The sequence below is a fragment of the Lytechinus pictus genome, chromosome 13 (assembly GCF_037042905.1).
Source record: "Lytechinus pictus isolate F3 Inbred chromosome 13, Lp3.0, whole genome shotgun sequence".
Lineage (NCBI taxonomy): Eukaryota > Metazoa > Echinodermata > Echinoidea > Temnopleuroida > Toxopneustidae > Lytechinus > Lytechinus pictus.
In genome coordinates this window covers 18,456,081-18,469,422 of record NC_087257.1, presented here as the reverse complement: position 1 = coordinate 18,469,422, position 13,342 = coordinate 18,456,081, and the positions used below count along the sequence as shown (strand labels likewise).

Sequence of the window (13,342 nt, the reverse complement as noted above, 5' to 3'; positions counted from 1 at the left end):
AGCAACGTACATGTTTTCTTTGTTTGTTGATTAAATTATTGTGTGTGTGTGTGTGTCAGGGTGGGGAGTGTGTGTGTGTAATTGTCCATATTCAGCATAATTATTACAACTTTATTCCAAATGAGCGGCACCACACAAGAATCGACAGAAAAAAAAAATCGGATATCAGCTATACATTGGTGAAAAGGAGGGAGGAGAGAGGTGGAGTATGGGTGGTGGGTCAGGATGGATGGGTGGATGGGGTGCGGTCCCGCCGGGCCAAGCTGTTTGCGTTTGTGATTAATAGATCCTATTTGTTTGTGGGTCAGAGAGAGAGAGAGAGAGAGAGGAGTGTGTGAACGAGAGGGAGATCGAGAGAGGGGGGGGGAGCGGTCAGAGGAATTCACATTGTACAGAAATTGGTTTGAGAGATGAGTTGGCATTTGGCAATCAGTTATTGGATATAGGTGAGGGTAAATAGAGAGAAAGAAAAAAAAACGAAAATAAAGAATGAAAATTAAGAACAGAGACGAGGATTTGAAAAAAAAAACACCAAAACAACCAAACCTTGAGGGTCGGAAAAGTTCCCGGTCATCATGACACCAGTAGCGGATCTAGCTGTTTGCTTCGAGAGGGGTTGGGTTGACCATGGACCCCGGGGGGGGGGCACTTACATTGACGAGTGGATATCATGCGCAACCAAAAAAACACGTAAAAAGGATGTCTTTTTCAAGATAGGGCACGTTACGTACGTAACGTGATAAGGGTGTCAAAACACAAAAATCATGAAAAAATTGTATCTATTTCGCTAGGAAAGCTACGTGTTTAGGGTCAAATTTGCGGGGATGATAAAACAAAATTAAAATGTTTTATAAAGGATGTCCTTTTTGCCCCAACACTACGTGTTTAGAGTCCGATTTGCGCGAGGTGTGGAAGGTGGGGCGGGGGTGGGGCCGTACTAAACCAAATGCTGTGTAAGGGTAAACCGACGACCATATCGCTGTACTTGTTTAGGGGTTCATTCAGGGAATACTTGCCAAGAGTATCGTTTTGTTTCCAATACTTGTTAAGGGTAGGGTTTCAGACGCCAATACTTGTTAAGGGTTGCATTTTCAGAACATGAAAAATACGTGTTTAGGGTGCTTTTCGAGACCCCATGGTCGCGCATGGTATCCACTCGTCAATGGAAGTGGCCCCCTCCCCCCGGGCCATGGACCTACTACTCTGTCAGAGTAGTAGGTCCATGGGTTGACCGATGAGCTGCGGACGTATTGTGTCCTACCCCCCCCCCCCCCCCCTGTAGATCCACCACTGTTCTGCTTGCGCGCCTCTCGTACGGCAGGTATGGGATGTTGAAGATCGACCCCTCCCCCCGCCTTCTCCTTTTCTAAAGGGGAGCCTAATAAGTAAGGGCATGTACCTACTGGTAATAAGGGCATAGGAGGAGAGTTAATTAACCCCCTCTCCACCACTGGAATCCAGCAGGGCTAGGCTCTACGACATACGGCCTTGGTTACCAATCTGCTCCACTTAAGCCATATGGCCGTAACGGACCCCTCGGGACACTCCACGGAATCAGTTCACTTTCAATTCAGATCTGCTCTCCATATGAATCCATGACCCCATCAAGGGTTTACTATACTGAGCTACTGGCTGGTTTATATTCTTATCGAGCTCACTGGCTACTACATGGACCTAGCTACTACTCATTAGTAGGTCCATGGGTAATGCAACTCATTGGAGTCGTCGGCGATAACGGAATATTTAAGGACGAATGATTTGTCTCTTCGCAGGTTGAATGACCCAACGAAAAGAAAGAAGAAAACCCAGATGATTGAAACCAAAACGTGCACAGCAGTCCTGCAGACCTGCATGTATAATAAACAACAGGTTATAAACAGGAGGAAGAGAAAGTATCTACCTACCGATGTATCTCTAGCATTGTTCTGCCTGCGCAAACAATACACCTTGGCAATCTGGGCTTATTACACGTAAGTACAAAACTTGATTAAGAAATCCATTATTTACTGTACATGCATATTGAAAATGTTTCTTATTAGTTTACAGTCTCATTAATTTAGCATAATTGATTGGTAATTTGTTCTTGATTTCTCCCGATTTATTTCCCTTACTTTCCTTAAGTTACTTTCACATTAGACAGTAATTTTTGATGCTCTTTTCTCATTTTCAATTGTCAATACTGAACAAATTTCCTTTCAATTCTTCTTTAAACCCATATTACATCACAATAATTTTATATTTAGTGAATTTTTTCCAACATATGTACTTTTTTCAAAGCTTTCCAAAACTAAGATCACTTCATTATTATACCATAATTGTTTTTGTAATTTCTTGACTCTTTTGTAACATTACTTTTTTGTTGATTTTATGTATATTTTTATGCTCTTTTGTAAAACATTTGTCAATTCAGCTTAACAAGATGCGATCATATGTTTTAATAAATCTTGAATCTTGAATCTTGAATAAAGATCCTCCAAAATGCGTAGAAGTATCACAAAAATAATTCAGTTAACCTTTACTCCTGCCTTCTAAACTAGAAGGCAGGCCCAGCAAAAGGAGTCAAGGTTAACTGAATTATTTTTGTGATGCTTCTATAAATATAGTACGCACTGATCGTTAACCATCGGACTTGAAGCTCAGTCATATGTACGTGTAATGATCATGATGATAGGTACATCTATTCAGCCTGTATCCATTATTTGTGCTATGTCGGGTAATCGATTTTTTTTTTCCATCAATTTCTAGTTAAGGACCCATCGGATTAGTGTGCGCGGGATGTTAGTTTAAGGAACTGTAATTACAAGCAGGTCACACACTACACACATTGGCTTTTTGTCAGAAGTTGTAAGATTTAACGTAACCTAAAGGTGAATGAAACCTTTGGAACAAGTAGGCTTGTGCCGAAACAGAAAAATCAAAGAATATAAGAACAAAGAAAATTTGAGAAAAATCGGACAAATAATGAGAAAGTTATGAGCATTTGAATATTGCAATCACTAATGCTATGGAGATCCTCCTATTGGCAATGCGACAAGGATGTGTGATGTCACATGTGAACAACTTTTCCTTTGATGGACTATAAAATACCCTCAAAATATATCTTTTTGCTTTTTCTTGTGGTGATACAAACTTTTTATCCCTGATGTATTCTTTAAAAAAATGTGTATTACATGCCCTCCTATAGAAAGAACACATGATCTATTGATAGATGTGATAAAACAAGTAATTTAAGTGAAATATATACTAAAGTAATGGGGAGAGTTGTTCACAAGTGACATCACACATCTTTGTCGCATTGCCAATTTGAGGATCTCCATAGCATTAGTGATTGCAATATTCAATATTCAAATGCACATAACTTTCTCATTATTTGTCCGATTTTTCTCAAACTTTCGTTGATCTGTTTCTTTGATTTTTTTCTGTTTTCACACAAGCCATCTTGTTCCAAAGATTTCATTCTCCTTTAATCTAATGCATTTCAAAAATTACAAGAAGGAAAGCCAAGTCTAGGTCAAAAGTAATTGGACATTCCGAGATCCTTCTCGGATTGGCGGACTTCAAATCAATTTCTTATTGATTCAAAATTATGTTTAGTTTGTTGCGAGGCAATATTTTGTGGATTGCTCATGTATTTTCATTTATGTTGGCCCAATAACATTGTTTAGAGGGAAAGTGAAGTAGTGAACCGTCCATTCCACTTGTCTTGATCACAATCCCAGGTGCTGATTTAAGTTTTTATAATGATATATTTTGGAGGAACATTTTTAGTCTGCAAGTACAGACTCATATTTCATACTTTAACCAATTATACCATGTGAAGACAAGACGCCAAACTCAAGCCATGCAGCCACAGTACAATCCAGGCTAATTAAAATCCCAGAAAAAATGGACTAAACCATGTTTTTTTTTTCTTTTTTTTAATATAATTTTGTTTATGGTTTCTTGTCATTTCAAGAGCGCTAATTTCGAATCTGAATGATGCCACACGTGTAACCTGGAGGATTTTCCGCAAATTGGCAATATCCAACATGGCCTCCAAAATATGCAAATCGCACCCATCAAAATCATAAAATTTCCCGCACATAGTTGTGATGCATGAGTGAAATACTCTCTGAAAAAAATGATTTTTTTTTTACGAGAAACTATTTTTCTTGATATGATGTAGAATATAAATGGGGAAAAAATTAAAACAAAAGCACTATTATTGCATGTGATTGTGATCTATGAGTGGACTACTGTCTGAAAACATGATTATTAACAAGTAATAAGTCATTTTTATACTATGTGGTAAATACTGTATTATGATATTTGTTTTCAAAGTGGCTGTCATAAACCCATTATGTGCAATATAGGGGACAAATAATTCTGACAACGTTTTTGATCTGCTTGACTATAAAATGCCAATAATTGCGAAATATGGTCTAAAAATGTCTGACGACATGATTTCTAACGAGACGTATTATTTCCTTTGCTTTTTCGGTAATTAATGTTGTATTTTGAAATTCAAAATAGCCGCAATAGGCCCTATCTGTACTTGCGAATGGAGAAACTGATTTTCACAAGAATAAAAGCCATAAAATGAATGTAATTGTGATCTACGAGTAAAATATTTTCTGAAAAGATGTTTTCTAGCGAAACATATCATTTCTTTTGTCATGCATGAGATAAATGATGTATTGTGATATGCATAATATCCCTATACTCTAGTGAATCTAGTCTCACTACTTCAGACTCTGCATTGTGCACTAGCTATACGCGAATAGCGACAACCGAGGGTCTGTGACTGCAGACTAGAACATTTTCGTTACTAAAAAATTGGACAATTTGTAAGGGATTTCTCTTACAACAAATAGTCGCAGCTCGCAGAAAAGGGTTCCCACCAAACTTAAGAAAAATAGACATGATAGAAGCAGTTGCTCAAAATTTCCCGAGGTATCCAACACCCTAGCTCGCTTTAAAAAATGGAGATGCTTCAAACATGAGAGGTAATTGCTTCTAATAGAGTATAAAAAAGAAAGCAAAAGAGCGCTACATAGTAGGGCATTTTATTCTCCGGAAATGGGGGGAGGGCCACTTACATGCCATCCTCTTTGATGAAAGGAGGGGGTTCAGTGTACCTGGGATCTGCGCCTGGTGTCGTTTTTATTTGGTTTACTTTGGAGATCGTAATACGAGACATTGACCTCGCGGCAGTATTCATGGTAATCAAATGAGTATCTATGGAAACGAGGTTTCCGAACTACAAGCAGCAATCTGTGAAAACTTTACCGCCATCGTCACCTAGTCTGCAGGCACAGACCCTGATTGGAACTTTGATCAACAAGTGTGCCTCCACGCAAAGACTAGCACATTATGAGAGCCTTCAGTACACAAGGCATGAGTAGGCTGTACATTCAGACCCTTAACTCGAGTGAAGGGTTTGCCCAGCAAACTACTCGTCACCCTCGACCGTGGCAGTAATCATGGTAATCAAATGATTATAAAAAAAAGAGTGAAAATTCTATTGGTTAATATGTGTCCGATCTAGAAAATTGGTCAAAAACTCAAAATAAATTTTGACAATTTTTCTCGGTTGGACACATATCATGAACCCTACATGCACCTTTTAACCAAGAGAATGGTCATTTCTACCAATCCTTTTTGGGGGTGTAATTTTTGCAACGTTGTTTCTGAAGTCCAACCCCAATATCATTGTTGGATAGGATGAGAAAAAACATAAATGGTTCTGCGATTTTTTTCAGTCGTATATTGAATGTCAAGTAGCTTATAGGTTTTTTTCGGAGGGTATAAGTACTGTAAGTATACTAAACTAAACAATAAAATGGACATGAAATCAGCTCATTATATCTGGATATAATAATTTATTTGGCTCTGTGTACCGACTTCTGCCTGAAATTCAATTTCTTTTGAAATAATTTAATGTATTAAGAGACATTCACGACCTATGACTTATAAGAAGTTAAAGCTCGTCACTAAAGCAGGCAATTTGAGGTTGGATGACATTTGCTCTGGCGACAATTGCTCCGCTGTAAATTCCACAAACTAATGGATTTGCCAACTTCAACCCTGGATTTAACACTACAACCTATCCTAAGCCTAACACTAAACCTAAAATAAAACCCTATTGGAATCCAACCCTATATCTTAGACGAAATGAAGCCCGGAGCTATAATTGTCGCAAGAGAGCAAATATCGTGTCGCCGTTATTTGAATTATACCTGGATATCATCCAACATTCCAATATTACGAAGGAAAATCTGATGATTAGAATTCGAATTTGACTACTAGCGACCTCTCTCGGTTATGCTTTTTTATTCAAAAATAGTCTCCGAGCGCATAATTCACAAATTTAATAATTGGAAATTGGAAAGCTACAGAGATTGTATTATGAAATTGTCAGCCCATTCTATGCTTGAAAAGATGTTTTAAGTAAACAAGCAAAATACGCAGATATTTTATTGTGATAAATCATTCATACAACTATACATGAATTAACAGCAGTACCCCCCCCCCAAGGAATTAAATAATATAAATAATTTTTTGAGAAATGCAGCGTTACGATGATTTCCATCAATCCAAGGGTATATTAAAAAATAACGACCTTAATAACGTCATATTCTAATAAATGGCAGTCACTCCTGTTAAAATTTGACAAATGGCGTTACATACTTGTGCACGTTCACTATACCTTATTGTTAATTGGGCGTTAGCATGTATATAACGGTATGTTCATTCAAGCAGCAATCTGTGAAGTTCATGCCCTGTCATGAAAAACACCGGGGCCACTTCCACTGACGAGTGGATACCATGCGCGACCATGGGGTCTCGAAAAGCACGATAAACAAGTATTTTCCATATTCTGAAAATGCACCCCTTATTTTTCGTAAAAAATAGATATAGCGTGTCGGGCAAAATTTATAAAAGTTGCGAGCAAACATTTCGACATATTTATTACAAAAATCCGATTTTGTGATAGATTTTGACATGATATTCAGAAAATAATACCATATTTCACCCTTCTCTCTTTTTTGCAGTTGGTCGTGAAAAATGTGGGGTGCAATCCCTCCCCCCCCCCCCCCATATCTATGCGCAAGTGATGCGGGTGGGCTACTCGCCGCTACATTCCTCATAGTACAATGACATGGTTAACTAGTTTAGGGCAAGTTTTTGACCTTGTATTTCCCACTCATCAAAAATATCATCCTGTCATTCTGCTATCAACCTAAATGAAGTTTGAACCACCAAGCCATAGAGCATGCTTAAAGGGATGAATTAACTTTTTGAAAAGTAGAATAAACAAAATCTTAAAGAGGTGTATAATCAACAATACCAGGACTTTTTCTTAAACGAAATATAAATTATTTCCTTTCTAAAAAAAAAAAAAACGACATCAAATCGAGTTCCCCTTACACCCCGCCTGGGTGCATTGACCATTATCATTATGTACAATAGTAAAATCATCCGTACTATAATATATCTTGATACAAGAGATCTCATATGTGTCGTCATTTTTTTTCTCAGATGAATGACTTGTGGAATATAAAGTTGCACTTCTCAGACCTATTATCCCCCCCTTATTTTTTTTTCCACTTTTCACTGCTTGAAAAAAGGCATAGGAAGTAGTTTCCCCTGTTCTATTGTAGCAATACCAATTCTCTACAAAAAAACTAAATAAGTAGATAAACAAGTAAATATATCCCGGGGGCACTTCCATTGACGAGTGGATACCATGCGCGACCATGGGGTCTCGAAAAGCACCCTAAACGCATATTTTCCATATTCTGAAAATGCACCCCTTAACAAGTATTGGCGTGTGAAACCCTACCCTTAACAAGTATTGGAAACAAAACGATACTCTTGGCAAACTAGAATTCCCTGAAATGAACCCCTAAACAAGTACAGCGATATTTCATTGTTATGTCACGGGTCCGTCGGTCGTCGGTTTTACCTTTACCCTTTACATTTGGTTTAGTACGGCCCCACCTTCCACACCTCGCGCAAATCGGACTCTAAACACGAACATTTTAATTTTGTTTTATCATCCCAGCAAATTTGACCCTAAACACTAGCTTTCCTAGCAAAATAGATACCCTTTTTTCATTATTTAGTGTTTTTGACACCCTTATCACGTTACGTACGTAACGTGCCCTATCTTGAAAAAGATCCTTTTTACGTGGTTTTTTTTTGGTCGCGCATGGTATCCACTCGTCAATGTAAGTGGCCCCCCGGGAAATATATATACAAGAAATAAAGTTATATAAGTTTATCACAAAAGGCCTCTATACTAGTAAAGCACATGCATGCAACATTCATTGGCTATACAAGAATCGCCCGTGCTCTTTCTTGGGGGAGGGAGGAGGGGGCACATGAAATAGGAGGCTGTGACGTAATAAATGTTTTCTTTTCCTGTTTTTATCACCCGGCGACATGCTTGATAACGGCGAATTGAGTAAACTTTTCAGCCAACAGAACTTCGCATGTCTGAAGACGGAAACTGCTATTCTTTAAATATTGATTAGCTTGAGCCTAAGCCATGTTATTGTCTTGGTCTGGTCTTCAGTGATTCAACACCGAATAGTGTTTTAGTGCACGCTACCGTTTAATGCATTGTAAATCTATCCTACATTGACAAGGAATGAAGCTATAGTGATATTCACGATCTTCGAAGCATGCCGTAGAATGAGAACATGGAAAATGATCTATAAAGTTTGATTGTCTTGTCAGAGTTTCATGTTTCAGTCGTTTAGATTCTTTCATCCTGTATTGGATCATTACACATTTTCGGTTGTGCGAGACGTCTGCGATCTACCGACTATATAGCCTATCACAGCTGGCAAACTGTAGATACATATAGACTTGTATATATATAATGACATGGGCTCTCCTGGAGGAACATCTTCGGAACGCTGAAGAACTTTCATCAGATGTAATAGGACAGGTAGGCTACATATAAATTACATTCATTTTAAAATCATTAGCAGTATTAAATCAAACTGAGTAGCGAAATGTTTGAATATATATATATATATATATATATATATATATATACATGTATATATAATAGATCTTCGGAAAGCTGAGGGACTTGGTAATATTTATATATTTCTTGGCGCATATTTCTAAATTAGATACTTCTGAATTGTTTTCGTGACTTGATCACTTAGTTTTATCCATTCACTAACTGCACTTCAAGATGTTCCGCATGTGCTGACAAAATATGTTATGTGTTGGTGCGCAGTCAAAAATCAATTAATAGTTTCCGTTACATTATGATCCATCCATTTCCAAATTACACGAACATGCTAACGCAATTTCCAGCTGCATTTTCTCCACCATGTCCATAATTATCCCAGTGTATACACTTAAAGATTATATCATTGGAATTTAAACTGAATCAAAATAATCAGTTATATACTTAACATTTTTAAAACGATTTTTCATCATATAGTGATTTGTGAAACTCATTAATACAATGTCGTTGTTATTACTATTATCATTATAACAATCATGTGTAATCATGATCATCATTAAATCATTAGCGAGGGTCAACTTTATATCATTACCATTCAGTGGCGTACCTAGGATTTTCCACAGGGGGGGCAAATTCGTCCGCCAATAAATTTGACAAGCAAAAAAAAAAAAAGGTCTTCAACCACAAATAAAGGATTTGTACCAGGGGGCAGTCTGCCCCCTCTGCCCCCCCCCCCCGTGGGTACGCTAGTATTACCATTGTACTAATCAGTACGACGAAAATTATCAAATGTATTTCATTTAAATTGCATTACGAGTTTCTTCCACAACCGGACCATTTATACCCGTCTTGGTCCAGTTTACGTAAAATGTGTTAAAATAATCCCCCTCTCTTTGGATCATGAATGTATTGCAATTAATTGAACAAACAACATCGCCTCCTCTGGGTAGCCTTCACAAGAATGGGTTCTACACTTTATTAGTGCCACTCAGTCATGTCAGTTGATCAGGTTTATTGTTTGGAATAACAATAAAATTATTACTCCCCCACTGTTTACGAAAGCCTTCCACAGTCGTCAGTATAAGCACAATAATGAAATCGTGTATCAATGTTGATTTACTCACAAATGAGACAATGAATCATGAAAAGAAACTTAATGTTATTTTCATATTCATCTAAACCTTGGGTTGATTCGGTGGCGCAACAAGCTGAAACAAATGAGAGGAGGGGATATGGTGTATGGGGCGTACTTTCTACAAATTCGCAAGCGAGGCGAGAATTTAAATTTTTGTATATTTTTTACTGAAAATCAAATTTCGGAATACATTTTATAGCCTAAGTATCTGAAAATGATATCATATTTCACAATTGTCACCTTTTCTGGTTCCCTTCTTTTCTCCTTCTTCGTTAGTTTTTTCTTGATCTTGGAACTTTTCGGAGGGCAGTAACCCCCCCCCCCCCCTCCTCCCATAAGTGAGGTACATGAGGCAATAATAACATCGAATCAGAGTTGAATCTCACTGGAAGTTTGAGGATGGCCATAACATCTGATGAAAGCTACGACAATAAAATATTGTGCGATTTGATTGGTTGGGAGCAAATTTGTATATAGAATCTTAGAATTCGTTAATTTGAACGTTTTTGTGAAACAGGTTGCAGAGGGTTACAGGTATGTTTCTCTTTATCCCTTCTTGACACGTCTTTGCGGTCTTGCCTTGAAAGCCGAGAGCGGAATTGATCCTTCAAATTAAAGGTATTTGTTTGAAGAGAGTGCACTTTTTATTTTCTTCTTGGCAAGTCAAACAAAAAAAAGTACTTTTAGCAGACGCGACTGAGGTCAAGGGTAAGATTACTGACATGGCTGATGAATATCCGAGAGTTGTAACGGTGATTGCCTATCATTTTTTTTTATTGTGGAGTAAAGTGTACATTCCTGCTAGTGGCGGATTCAAGATTTCTTAGGGAGGAGGCACAAAAGGATAAATGGGGTCCACTTAAAAAGTTTGACAGGAAGTCGGACAAGAAAAAGAGTAGAAAGGTTAAATGCCATCCCATTTGAATAGCCCAAGGCCATTAATTCATTGACATTAACCACAATCACCCACCCCCCCCCCCTTCGACGACATGCAGGGCCAGAAATGTATACTTTTCTATTGTCTTCAAATAATTTTTCCTCAAGGGGCGCCCCCCAAAAAACTGTAGTCATCCCACAAGCCAAATTTCAAGAGATATTGAAAACAAAATGTCGTCACCTTTGAATGTTTTCACAGAGCAATGGCGCTAAACAATTACATTTTTTTATCATCAGCAGCAGTAGCAGCAACAACAACAAAACATACCCAGCTTATACTCGACAGCTGTGCTTTTTATAATTACCAAAGGCATTAGTTTTTTTTTTTAAATGCACCACCACTTTTGGGAAATAACTTAATCCTACAGTAAATTAGAATCTAAAGTTATTATGATTCTATTTCGTATTACCCTATTGGGTATATATTATATATTTTGTATGAGCATTGATGTCATGATTGTTGAAAATGCGAAGAGTACATTGTGAGGTCATTGCTTATTTAGGTATGATTTCCACTCTTCTTTTGCACCCCACCCCAGCCTCTACCCCTCTACACCCGTTTGGATCCCCTGATCACAATATAACCTTGACAGTTGAACGAAACAAATTCTTGCAAAATCGTCTGTTTTTCTTCCAAACACCACCACTTAAGTTCAAAGCCTCTACAAATACCCCTTCATACAAAAAAGGTGTCAAGGTGTTTCGTAAGTGGTGGATCTTTACAAGTGAAATTCAATATTTTATGTTTTCTCTGCGTGACCTGGTCAATTGAAAGCACGCAATTCAGAATCACCGCCAAAGTTCTCGATCGCATTCCGTGAAATTGATGCCTGTCAATTACTTTTGTTGTCAGGTAATCGGTGCTATGATTATGATGATCAGATGATTGGCAAAAAAATATGTAACAGTATTTCAATTCATGTTTCGTATAAGAGAATGTATGCCCCCCCCCCTGCATTTTGCTTTAATCTGTAAAATCGTATATTTAAAAAAAAAAATTACTTAAAAAATAAGGACAAATAGGCAGGATTATGGTCACCATTAGCATTAATGCTATCATTTTGTTTTATTGTTGTTGATTTTGATTTGTAGTTCACAATCACCCATAAGCATCATTGTTGTGTTTTTTGTACATTATGTGTTTTATAAACTCATTTATTTATTTTCCAAGCCTCAAACCAAAATAAGACTTCAACTCATCCGTGAGTATAAAGTTGGATGAATATATCACGATTCAAAATATTTTACCGAATTTCAAAGTTGGTTTATTTTCATGTAAATATCACATGATAGTCATCTATTTTTGTTGAAGTTGGTCTTATTGACTTCATACAATACAGTATTATTCTTTTCGAGTGACCTAATGCAAAAATAAAGTGTAAATGTGTAATTGTTTAAACATTCATTTGACTTAACTAGAAAAAATACATATGTAATAAACTTAAGTAGACTGGGACTCCACCCCCCCCCCCCCCCTCTACATCCAAACACAAAAACAATGTTAAAACACCAAAACAACCGATTAACATTCAAGAATGAAAACACAATCAACAAGCAAAGCACATGTGTGATTGACCACGTTGAATATCGTTTTGGTTTTATTACACACTCTTAAAATAGTTGGGCAAAAAATTCCCAACTTTTAACCAACCCTGGGCAACATACTCTGCACACAAAATCTGCCCAAATCAGGTAATAAAAACTAATAACTGGGTAATAAATTTGCTCAATTGGATAATAATTACCCAGAATATATATATTTTACCAACATACATTACCCAACACAGTGGACAGTATGTTGCCCAACATTTTAAGTGTGCAGGCACTTATGTCATCATTTTTCATTAGTAGGTAATATTTTCGGGGTTGTCAATGTTCCTCGCATTCACTACACAAGATTCGCTTGGGAAAAGGAACAGTACACTTTCCCAAGGGAAAACAAAAAACGTGATTTCGACAACATCATCCCAGATTTATTACGTTTATGTTACTTGTGCAAATATTTTGACCCGTCTGTTCACTGCGATTCTTATTTGATTACAGCAAGAATTTAAAGATGTACTCTGGCCACAAATGAACAATGAAATTACTGATGCGAAAGTAGCTTGTATATCGAAATCGGGTAACGAAATAATTTAATTTCAAAGTCGTGCTCTATTTTGGTGAATGAGTGAGCTCATGTCAAATCGCCTCCTTCCATTTTATTTGTTTCATTTCATGAAATCTTTACATTATGATTTTTTCATGCTTGTGTATTGATCAGTGTCTGTCGTCTTTGATTTTCAACGATAATGAGCTCA

At 37.2% G+C, this 13,342-nt stretch overlaps 1 protein-coding gene across 3 annotated transcripts in view; it reads left to right on the top strand.

The window, feature by feature from the left end:
- Positions 1–1,585: 1,585 nt before the first annotated feature.
- Positions 1,586–13,342, top strand: part of LOC129275102 (solute carrier family 23 member 1-like) — a 34,312-nt gene continuing 22,555 nt past the window's right edge. The window contains exon 1 of one of the 3 annotated variants that reach the window (XM_064108477.1): positions 1,586–1,970. The gene's annotated coding sequence lies outside the window, so the exon portion shown is untranslated. Of the gene's footprint in view, positions 1,971–8,442; positions 8,939–13,342 lie in introns of those variants that run through there. The other 2 variants (XM_064108473.1, XM_064108476.1) reach the window with 2 other exon arrangements.